Here is a 13283-nt window from a genome sequence, read left to right on the forward strand (position 1 = left end):
CCAATAAAGCTGGAAGGACCAATGATCCTAATTATTACAAATATCATAGTCTCATAAGTCACCCTTTGGAGAAATGCTTTGTCTTTAAAGATAAAGTCATGCAACTGGCTAAAGAAAAGAAAATCTTCTTCGACGATGAGACAGCCAGTTCTCATCAAATATCTATCACTTTTGGCTCACTCAACCCGGTTCAGATTTATGTCAAAGAGTATAATGAGAAGATATTAGAGCTTGACAGGTCTTCAGTTGACGAAGACGATGATGAAGGTTGGACTCTGATGACCAGACGTAGACGCAAGAAGATGAGTCTATAAAAGAAGACGTACGAACAGCCAACTAGAAGAAGAATGGTAAAGAAACCAAGGAAATAGAAGTTGGTTAGATTCCCAAAGAAGACGAGGGTGACGGAGTTTCACCATAAAAAACCTCGACGTCCGATGACTTTAGAGCAATTCTTACCGAGTTGGTTTCATGTAAAGACTGCCCAAGTCAACCTTGAGGCATCTTATTTTAATACCGCCAAAGAGGGGACAAAGGGTGAGAATCTACCTATGGAGATTCCTTCACCTTCTGAAAAGCTTGCTAAAACTCTTGGCAAAGAGGAACATATATGTAATACAAAAATCACATTCACAAATAACGATCTTTTTCTTGGTGAGACCCTACATAACCGTCCTTTATACATGGTGGGTCAAATTCTAGAAAAGAAGATCGATAGAATTTTGATAAATGAGGGATCTGGAGTCAATATCCTGCCTATCCGTATGATGAAGGAGCTTGGCATCGCTACTAGAAAACTGAACGAAAGCCGTATAATGATCCAAGGCTTCAACCAAGAGGGCCAGAGGGCCATGGGATGTATCAAGTTGGGGATTCGTATGGATAATTTTTAATCAAACCCATTGATGCATGTGATTGATGCCAAAATTTCATATAATATATTGCTTGGTAGCCCTTGGGTGCATGGGAACAAAATTATCTCGTCCTTTTACTATCAATGCTTGAAGTACCTTGAAGGCGGAGTGGAAAGAAAAATAGTTGTCGATGACAAGCCATTCACTGAAGTTGAGTCATAAATTTTACTTAAAGAAGTATGTTGTGGATGAGAAAAGGGTTGAAGATGTCACCAAGACCAAGTGTGACGATCTTGCATCTAAGAAAGTCACAGTGACTATCAAAAAAGTCGCCACCAAGAAGCCTCTCTCCACTTCATATAAAGAAGGTGTCACTTCTACGAAAAAGAAGGCAACTCCCATTCTTCGTTACATACCAAAGGTAAGGAAAGAAAAAGATCATTCATCGGATTCCCAAAATAATATGCTAAAGGGGATAACTTTACCTATCAGAAAGATTGATACAATAAATCCATCCTCAAGACTTCTTGAAGAGTCTGTGGCTCAAAATCTGCCACAAGATATGACACTCCCTATGAAGCGCACGAAAGAGGGCTTTGATCTAAATGTATACAAGCTATTTGTAAAGGCCAGATATAATCCTAATAAGCCATTACGGTTGGGAAAACTTCCATCAGAGGGTACAACCAGGCAAGCACGTGAAGGCCTAGGATACACACAACCACCTTCAATTCGAATCTCCATAAGAAGGGCAGTTACTAATTATATCACCGTAGAAGAAGAATCCACTGCTGACCCTCTGTCTTTGATCGACTTGGAGAATAAACTGCAAGAACTTCCGTGTTTGAAAGGTTGGGACCTTTAAATAAGAAAAAAATCAACAAGCGACAAAGAAGTCATCAAAGCATGATGATGCACTCTTCATTTAAAATCCAGAAGGACTTCCAAAGTTTAATCCCTTCCAAAATGAGGCGAAAGACAGAACTGATGGTTTCATGCAATAAGGTGTTAAAAGCTAAAACTTATATGGTAGTGTATACCAAGGAATGTGAGGAAGATGAAGAAAGTATTGGCTCCTCATATCATGTTACAATCCAAAATGAGAATGAGGTCTCGTCTCAAATAAAGGTTGATAAAGAGATGAAGGAACTTTCTGGTGTCACCACATATCCATCAACGATGATAATCCTCAAGAGAAGGAAGATGCTGGAGATGCTCCATCTCAACTTGAAGAAGGAGTAAAGGCCACAATAGATCCCCTGAAGGAATTTAATCTTGGAACTAATGAAGACCCAAGACTAACTTACCTGAATGTTTTTCTAGAAGTAGAGGAGGAAGTCGCTTATATGGACATACTCAAAGAATATATGAATGCATTTACTTGGAGCTATAAGGAAATGCCTGTCTTAGATTCGAAAATAGCAGTCCATCAGTTGGCGGTCAATAATAGTACTCGTCCTGTTAAGCAAGCCCAAAGGCATTTTAGGCCAGAGTTGGTTCCTTTGATTGAAAATGAAGTTAACAAACTCATTGAAGCAGGATTTATTCGTGAAGTCAAATATCCCACATGGATTTCAAGTATTGTTCCAGTACAAAAGAAGAATAGCTAAATTCGAGTTTGTGTTGACTTTTGGTATCTCAACAACGCCTGCCCTAAGGATGACTTTCCAATCCCTATACCAAAGTTGATGATTGATACCACCACTGCTTATGAGGCAATGTCCTTCATGGATGGTTTATCTGACTACAATCAAATCTGTATGGCGCCAAAGGATGAAGAACTCACTGCATTTCGTATGTCCAAAGGTATTTATTGCTATAAAGTGATGCCTTTTGGTTTGAAGAACACTGGTGCCACTTATCAAAGGGCTATGTAGAACACCTTTAATGGCCTACTCCATAAAAATATTGAATGATATGTGGATGATCTAGTGCTGAAGTCAAGAAAGAGAGACGACTACTTAAAACACCTAAGAATGGTATTCAAGTTACTTCGAAGATATCAACTTAGGATGAATCCATTGAAGTGTGCCTTTGGAGTTACTTCTGGAAAGTTTCTTGGCTTCATTGTACAATACCAAGGAATTGAAATTGATCAAGACAAGGTCAATGCAATTTTGAAGATGCCCGAGCCTCAAAATATTCATGAGTTGAAACCATTGATACTTTACATCACGACACAAGAGAGGTCAGTTGGAGCACTACTGGCTCAAGAAAATAGTGAAGGCAAGGAAAACTCTATTTACTATTTGAGCAGAATGATGAAGTCGAATGAGCTAAAGTATCTCCAATTGAAAAGTTATGTTTGGAATTAGCCTTCTTGATTCAAAATATGAAGCAATACTTTCAGGCTCATGTTGTCCGGCTTGTCTCTAGGGCAAATCCTATCAAGTTTGTAATGTCGAAACCAGTCCTTAGTGACCAACTTGCAAGATGGTACCTTTAATTTCAATAGTTTGAGATTGTGTATGTTCCCCAAAAGGCTGTAAAGGGACAAGCTTTGGCTGACTTTTTGGTAGACCACCCGATACCAGATGATTGGGAACTGAGCCATGAACTTCCTAATAAAGATGCAATGGTTATTAAAGCTAGACCCCTATGGAAAATGTACTTTGATGGTGCTGCACATCGAGATGAAGCTGGTGCTAGTGTGGTGTTCGTCACTCCAGCAGAAGAGGTCATCCCATACTCTTTTACACTTACAAACCATTGCTCGAATAATGTCGCTGAATATCAAGCTTTAATACTTGGACTTGAGATGGCAGTTAACATAAAACAACTACAATTACAAGTCTTTGGTGACTCCCAACTAGTGATCAAGCAGTTTTTGGGAAGCTATGAAGTCAGAAAGCCTGAGCTACGACCATATCATGATTATACACAGAGTTTAATAGGGTGGCTTGGAGAAGTAACCCTCCAACATATGCCAAGGAGAGAAAATAAGCAAGTTGATGCCCTAGCTGCTTTGGCCTCAACCCTGACCCTTTCAAATCAAACACAAGTTACTGTCCAACAAGAATGAGTAGTACCGCCGTCAAATGAGGATGTAAAAAATAAGGTTGAATACCTCATTGCCATGTTTGAAGCTGTAAAAGAAGATTGGCAACAACCTATCATTAATTACTTAAATTATAGGATACTTCCAGAAGATCTAAGGAGAAAGACTGACATTCGTCGTCATGCACCTCATTTCCGTTACTACAAAGACACACTGTACATAATATCATTTGAAGGAGTACTCTTACAGTGTTTGGGAGAGGAAGAATCAATTTAAGCTTTGCAAGAAGTGCACTCGGGAGTTTGTAGTTCACATCAGTCTAGACCGAAGCTCCATTTTCATATTAAAAAAATGGGATATTATTGGCCAACAATGGTGAAAGATTGCTTGGACTGTGCTAGAAGATGCAAAGCTTGCCAATTCCATGAAAATTTCATGCATCAACCTCCAGAGGTACTACACCCAACTATAGCATCTTGGCCATTCAATGCTTGGGGAATGGATATTGTTGGTCCACTACCAAAATCTTCTGGTGGACACTTATACATCTTAGCCATGATAGATTACTTCTCAAAGTGGGCCGAAGTCATTGCTCTCAAGGAAGTAAAGAAAGAAAATGTTACAAACTTCATCCGAGTAAATATCGTCTATCGCTTTGGAATTCCTCAGTACATAATAACTAAAAATGGAAAACCATTTGATAACAAGCTGATGAATAAAATCTGTAATCTCTTTGGCTTCAAGTAGCACAAGTCTTCTATATATCATGATGCCGCCAATGGTCTTACTGAAGCCTTCAATAAGACTTTATGCAACTTGTTAAAGAAAATTGTCTCTAAATCCAAACGAGATTGGCATGAGCGAATGGAAGAAGCTTTATGGGCGTATAGGACAACTTACCATACACCAACTCAAGCAACCCCACACTCACTTGCTTTTGGAGCTGAAGCAGTCCTGCCACTTGAGCTTCAAATACCTTTTTTTAGACTGGATATTCAAAAAGGGCTCACCAATGAAGAAAATACTAAGTTGCGTCTTACGGAGTTAGAAGCTCTTGATGAGAAAAGGCTGGAGGCTCAACAAAATCTTGAATACTATCAAGCTCGGCTATCTCATTCTTTCAATAAAAGAGTTCGCTTGAGGTACTTCTAAGTTGGAGATCAAGTCATTACAATAAGAAGACCCATTATCACTTCTCATGAGTCTGGGGAAAAATTCACCCCGAAGTGGGATGGACCATATGTTGTACAAGAGGCATATTCAAATGGTGTTTACAAGCTTGTCGATGCAAATGGCGTGAGGATTGTCCCCATCAATGCCAAGTTCTTGAAGAAGTATTATCCTTAAAGGAAGATGACACTCCTTAAGGCACGAGTATAAACTGCATGTACACTCCTTAAGGCACAAGTATAAACTGCATGTACACTCCTTAAGGCATGAGCATAAACTGCATTTACACTTTTTAAGGCACGAGTATAAACTGCATGTCTACTCCTGGCCTACAAGAGTATAAACTGTGTATGGCTAAAAAAAAAGTCCGCTATGTTGAAAACCTTGAAAGAGGCGGCCTAGGAAAAAGTTAGGACACAAGAGAAAAAAACACTCACCCAGAACTACGTTGTGACTTGATGCTCTTTACTGAGGTACGAGACGCTTCGAATTTCATTCTAAGTTCAGTTGCATGAGTGTTAAAAAAAATATTCCTGCAGTATCTACCATATGGATACCAATTATAAAATTATTCTAATTAAATTTTGGACTTACTCTAAATATTTGTGACTCAATGGGGGCAACCCGTCGAAAAGAAAGAGAGTTCCTTCAATGGGATTTTGAAGGTCAAAGTTCTCTAAGTCTACAACTAGAAGGATCTCAAAATTTACATGCCTTCAGGTGGATAAAATTTGTTCGTTTTTACCTTAATCGAGACTCTAACGAGTTTATCCTTAAAGGATATCAAAATTTTCATGCCTTAAGGTGGATGAAATTTGTCTCTTTGAACCTTAAGCTGGCCTCTCGCGGTTTTATCCTTAAATGGATCTCAAAAGTTCTATGCCTTAAGGTGGACAAAATTTGTCCCTTTGCACCTTAAGCTGGCCTCTCGCGGGTTTATCATTAAAAAGATCTCAAAATTTCCATGCCTTAAGGTGGACAAGATTTGTCCCTTTACATCTTAAGCTGGCCTCTAATGGGTTTATCCTTAAAAGGCTATCAAAATTTTCATACCTTAAGGTGGACAAAATTTGTCCCTTTGCATCTTAAGTTAGCCTCTCGCGGGTTTATCCTTTAAAAGATCTCAAAATTTCCATGCCTTAAGGTGGACAAGATTTTTCCCTTTACACCTTAAGCTGGCCTCTAACGGGTTTATCCTTAAAAGGATATCAAAATTTTCATGCCTTAAGGTGGACAAAATTTGTCCCTTTCACCCCTTAAAAGGCTATCAAAATTTCCATGCCTTAAGGCGGACAAATTTTGTCCCTTTGCACCTTAAGCTGGCCTCAACGGGTTTATCCTTAAAAGGATATCAAAATTTCCATGCCTTAAGATGGACAAAATTTGCCCCTTTGCACCTTAAGTTGGCCTCTAATGGGTTTATCCTTAAAAGGCTATCAAAATTTCCATGCCTTAAGGTGGAAAAAATTTGTCTCTTTGCACCTTAAGTTGGCCTTTTCCGGGTTTATCGTTAAAAGGATCTCAAAATTTTCATGCCTTAAGGTGGACAAGATTTGTCCCTTTGCACCTCAAGCTGGCCTCTAACGGTTTTATCCTTAAAAGGATGTCAAAATTTCCATGCCTTAACGTGGACAAAATTTGTCCCTTTGCACCTTAAGTTGGCCTCTAACGGGTTTATCCTTACAAGGATATCAAAATGTTCATGCCTTAAGGTGGACAAAATTCGTCCCTTTGTACCTTAAGTTGGCCTCTTACGTGTTTATCCTTAAAACGATATAAAAAAAATTCCATGCCTTAAGGTGGACAAAATTTACCCCTTTGCACCTTAAGCTGGCATTCTGATGGATTTGTTATGAAAAGGGACCGTCTTCGAGAAAAATTGGTCGGTTCTTGAGGTGATGAAGCCTCGCACACCTTAAGCCGACGTCCACCATCTTCAAGCAAAATTGGTCGGGTCTTGAGATGACGAAGCCTCGCATACCTTAAGACAACGTCCACCATATTCAAGTAAAATTGGTCGGGTCTTGAGGTGACCAAGCCTCGCACACCTTAAGCAGACATCCACCGTCTTCGAGCAAAATTAATCAGGTCTCGAGGTGATGAAGCCTCGCACACCTTAAGCCGACGTCCACCGTCTTCGAGCAAAATTGGTCGGATCTTGAGGTGATGAAGCCTCACACACCTTAAGCCGACGTCCACCGTCTTCGAGTAAAATTGGTTACGTCTTGAGGTGATGAAGCCTCGCACACCTTAAGCCGACATCCACTGTCTTCAAGAAAAATTGGTCGGGTCTTGAGGTGACGAAGCCTCGCACACCTTAAGCCGACATCCACCGTCTTCGAGCAAAATTGGTCGGGTCTTGAGGTGAAGAAGCCTCGCACACCTTAAGCCGACGTCCACCATATTCAAGCAAAATTGGTCGGGTCTTGAGGTGACGAAGCCTCGCACACCTTAAGCCGACGTCCACCGTCTTCAAGTAAAATTGGTCGGGTCTTGAGGTGACGAAGCCTCGCACACCTTAAGTCAACGTCCACCATCTTCGATCAAAATTGGTCGGGTCTTGACGTTTTGAAGCCTCGCTTACCTTAAGCCAACGTCCACCGTCTTCCTGTAAAATTGGTCGGGTCTTGAGGTGATGAAGCCTTGCACACCTTAAGATGATGTCCACCGTCTTTAAGAAAAAATTGGTCAGTCTTAGAGTGTACAGAGGTGAAGTTAAACTCTCTCACCCTAATCCAATGGTTGTATATTTCTATTTGTTTCAACCCTACAAAAAAAAGGGAAAAACAAGAAAGAAAGTAAAAACACAAATAAAAAGGATGTTACCTGTTAGAGCGCTGCGATCTTGAAAGTTGTATATCACCAACTTGGATTGATATAAGATGCCTTGATGATAATAAATCCCTCAAAATTGAGTTTTAATCAATCAAAACTCCCATTTATGGTGATGGTTCCACATCAAGATATAAATTATTTGGTGAGGCGATGCAAATCTAGAATCCTCTGCCGGGTAGCATATAAGATCACCTTAAAAAAATAAAATCATCCAGAATAATCCAAGAAGTTTTAAAATCCAAATTTTGGATATGTTATACATGAATGTTTCCGTCATCTATAGGATCAAGCGTATCATAATTTCGATACTCTCACATTGAGATATAATTTTTTTGGTGATATCACGTAAATCTGAAATTGTTGATGCATCAAAACTCAATGTTGATTTTGGGATAACACCTGAAAATATCTCAATTGTATTAAATTATAAATTTTGGATATGTTATAGATATTTGTGTCTAGTTTCATAAGAATCAAGTGGCTTGTGATTTCATCCTTCCTACTTCAAGATATGAAAGTTTTAGTAAAGACGCGCAAATCTGAAATTTTCAGCATGATAAAATTCAGGGCTAACTTCAAAAAATTATCAAGAATTATATTGAAGGAGTTTAATTTTGAATTTTGAATATGTTGTAGATATTGAAGTCTAGTTTCTATAACATCAAACGGATCATGATTTCAATATTTATACAATGAGATATGAATCTTCTACCACTAACATGTTGTGCTGAAAAAACGTGACGAAAATAAGAGAAAAGTGGGAGCAAAAGAAATTACCTCAATATTATTGATGACTCGGAAACCCCAAAATTGATATTGAAAAAGTGGGGTAACTACCTCCTTTTATAGAGTTGTAGGATGGATGTTTTCTTCTCCAATATAAATTCAGATTGGAATAATTTTCATCTACAAATTCAAATTGGAAATTATTTCCTTCTCCAATATAAATTCAGATTGGAATAATTTTCATCTCCAAATTCAAATTGGAGATTGTTTCCTTCTCCAATATAAATTCAGATTGGAATAGCTTCCATCTCCAAATTCAATTGGAGATTGTTTCCTTCTCCAATATAAATTCAGATGGGAATAACTTCCATCTCCAAATTCAAATTGGAAATTATTTCCTTCCCTCATACAAATTCAAATTGGAGTTTTTTTTTTGCTTCTCCAATCTAAGTTTAAATTGGAAGATTTTTATTCCTGACTAAGTAAGGTGATGAAAAAGTATTTCAAAATTTGTTTGAAATTGGATATCATACCTCACCAATGGGTCTTAAGTGTAGAGATTCATGGGAAAAATGAGAGAGTTTTGAGAGTCAATATCAATATAGTTCGGCTTAAATTTTTGAATGAGGTATTCATAGGTATGAGGATCGTTGAAGCACGAAGGAAACATGCTTACATAATCATACTTCAAGGCTTGTCTTCAAAATAATAAATGTCTCGACAAGTCTTGAAGTAGGGAATATTTGTGGGCGATGCAATTTTATTAAATTTAAATCCGTATAAAATTCAGATTATATTAAATTCAAAATATATTAGTCCCAAATAAATATTGCGGATTAATATAATTAAATTAATTATTTAAGTCCAAATAAATATGGATTTAAATAAGGCCCAATATTTATTAGGTTAGTCCATTAATTTGGGCTACAAATGATGAGCCCACTTTACTAAGCCCAAGATATTGTCATATTCTAGAGGCCCAAATAAGCACCACGTGTCAAATGACGTGGCATGCCAAGTCAGGTGAAGGAGCCAATAGGACCGTGCCACATGTCAAACTGATGCAGCAGGCCCATGAAATAAAAGCCCATAAAAGACATCACATCACTTAAATCTGATTGGTCAAAGGAAGTCCATATTCATCATGACTCTTGCTTTCCTACAACTATAAATAAGGGCTCATAAATCAGAAAGAGGACCCCCGACCCCCAAGAATTCGAACAAGTAGCAAGAGAAAGCTCGTGGATCAAACGCCGCAATTTCTCTAAAAGCTCAAGCATCCAAATCAAGCTCATCAAGATTCAAGATCAAGACCGCAATATTCAAGAACAAGCTCAAAAGCCCTTGAATTCAAGCAAAAGTCAAGATCAAGTTCCTCAAGTCCATAAAATCAAGTTCAAATTCAAGATCAAGCTTTAATTAGCCCTTGAATTTATATTTGAAAAGGCGAATCAGAGGATTCATAGAGATTGTAACACTCGTATTGAAATTAATAAAACGATTGTTGCAATATTTTTCTTGTCTCGAATTATTTATTTTTCGATCTTGAAATTTTATTGTCCAACAATCATATTGTTTTGCATGGTATCATATTGTTTTCTGATGTGGTGTTTATTATAATTTTTTTAAATTTATGTATCGTTTATTACAAACGGATGAGGAAATTTAATTTTTATTTTCAGAATAAAAAATTCTGAATGACAGAACTATACGGCGGCAAGGAAATGTGAATGTTCTTTTGAGCAATACATGCATCACTTTTTATTGTAACTAGAGACGGGCGTCAATATCAGACCTAATATATGTTTCTCTTTTGATCTCGATTTATATGATAGGCAAAATATATAGTCAAGCGAACTTTAACATAATTTTGACTATTTTAAGTTGTTAATTATTATATTTATTATAGCATTTTTTGCGTAACTTTCACATAGTATAGGTTTTTCTTTATGTCCAACTTATATAGCACAAATGAAATATCCCGAGTCAATTAATTTTTTTATAATTTTTAAAGATATTTATAATTATTAATTGTTGTGATCTATAATACTTTTAAAGTAATTATCAAATATATGAGATAATTTCCAAACAAATGTTGGAAAAATAAATGAGACCCACAAAATAAAAAAGCCTTGAACATTATTTTTTGGCTAGCCCAATGAATTGTTTTTTTTTTTGTCCAAAATTTGCAAAAGTACATTCATATAGCAATAGTACAAAATTTTTAAAATAACAACGATTTAGAATTTCACAAATATTCTTATGAGATAGCATACATGTAAGTCTTTTGAATGACACTTTTAGTTTTTTACTTTTAAACGCATAAGATTTTTTAAAATAATTCAGCTTTTTAAGAGATAATGACTGCGCATCGCGCGGGTATGTATCCTAGTTATTTCTACAAAAACAATGCATGGATCCCACATCTCCCTCTCACCCTTAATTGTTATTTCTCTCTCCCCTTTTACTCACCATCAGTCATTTTTCTCTTTTCTTTCCTTCTCCTCTTTTCTTTAATTTTTTAAATAGCTATTGTTTTAAACATAAATTTTATTGGAAATTTCTTTCATTCAATTTTTTATATCACACATATATTTATTTTCTTCATTTGATATTTGGTACGTATAATTTATTTTAAAATTTTATTATACTAAAGTAGGGGAAGAGAAAATGAGAGAAAATACAAGATGAGAAATCAAATCTTCATCACCATGATGAAAATTTAAGTTGTCGGTCAATTTGCCACTAAATTTCTGTTTAATGTGTATGTAAATCTTAATTGGTCAGTTTTTTCACTCATCAGATTAAGTTTGTCAGTTTTTTGTATAAATAATAAACCGCATATAAACTTAGATTTTTGAATTTCTTGATTTTATTTTAGTTTGATTTGAAGTATAATGAATTAAATTAATATGGTCTTCATGAAATATGAGACAAATATCACACTATTCCACACAATCATATCTAATTCAGTTTACTGTAAATATTTACATTAAACAATTGTCAACACAATCATATCTAATCATATCTAATTCGATTTTGTTATGAAATATAAAACAAAGAAGAAGAACAGAGAAGAGAGAAGAGTAATTATTATTTCTCTTGAGATTCTCTTGATAGATTGAATTATAATGAAGGAAAACCCCTTTATTTATAGGAAAAAACTAACCTTTGGGTTTCTAACTTTTTCATAAATAGACATTTACTAGATATGGTAAAATAGACATTCACTATATATGGTAAAGTAGACATTCACTATATATGGTAATATATTTATAACACTCCTCCTTGAATGTTTAATTGATAGATAATGTGCTTTGTTAAAACCTTACTATGAAAAATCCAGTGGAAAAAAATCTAGTGAAGAAAAAAGAGTACACATCTCTAACAATACGAATATAGGCTGCCTCATTAAAAACCTTATAAGAAAAACCCAGTGAGACAAAACTTTGTTAGGAAAAAAGAGTACAATGCGTATTAATTCCCCCTAATGAGAACATCCTTGAAACTTCGCATTCTGATCTTGTGCACGATCTTCTTGAAAGTTGCAATTGGAGGAGACTTGATGAATAAATTAGCTACATTGTCACTTGAATGAATCTGTTGCACGTTAATATCACCATTCTTTTGTGGCTCGTGTGTATAGAAGAGTTTTGGTGAAATGTACTTCGTTCTATCTCCTTGAGTCCTCCCTTAAGTTGTGTTGTGCATGTTGCATTATCCTCATAAAAAATCATGGGTACTTTATCACATTTCAAATAATATTTTTTGCGAATGAGATGTATCATGGGTACTTTATTATTATTATTATTATTATTATTATTATTATTATTATTATTATTATTATCATTATCATTATCATTATCATTATCATTATCATTATCATTATCATTATCATTATCATTATCGTTATCATTATCATTATCATTATCATTATTATTAATCATTATCATTATTATCATTAGCATTATTATCATTATTATTATTATCATTATTATTATTATTATTATTATTATTATTATTATTATTATTATTATTATTATTTTTAAGATAAAATCGCAATCTTTGTTTGATATTGAGAAGTACATATTGTTCAAGTACATTGTAATAACAGTTGCTGATGTTTGAGTTTAAGTTGATATCAATTTCCACTCTCGATGGTGATTACTCAAATGAGCAAGACAAATTTTCAGTGTCTTTTGAAAGTACATTTGGCTATCAGCATATATGATGTCTCCTCTATGAATCCTTACTCTTCAACATTGTCCTATAATCTAGTACTAATATTTCTTTCAAGGATTGTTTGGTACAAGAGAAAAGAAAAATAGTTCTGGAATAAAGTTTGGGATTAACTAAACATGATATATAACGTAGTTTCAAAAGTATAAAATTCATATAAAATATTTAGGAATAAACGTGTGATGCTCGTTTCTATAGACTAGTAATAATAATAATAATAGAGAAGAATTATATAAATTTATAACAAACTAATTGCTTTTTAAATAGAAAGATGATAAAAGTGTATAAAAAGGAAAAAAACGTATAATGATATTTTAGAATTGATTTCATCAATTTCAGTTTGTCTTTTTCAAATTCAAACATGTAAACTATATAAAATAACCATAGTATTTTAGAATCTTATCTTTTCTAATAAATTGATATTATATTCAATTTTGAATTCAAATGAATTGATATTATAT

This window comes from Capsicum annuum, chromosome 7 (assembly GCF_002878395.1).
Source record: "Capsicum annuum cultivar UCD-10X-F1 chromosome 7, UCD10Xv1.1, whole genome shotgun sequence".
Taxonomy (NCBI): Eukaryota; Viridiplantae; Streptophyta; class Magnoliopsida; order Solanales; family Solanaceae; genus Capsicum; species Capsicum annuum.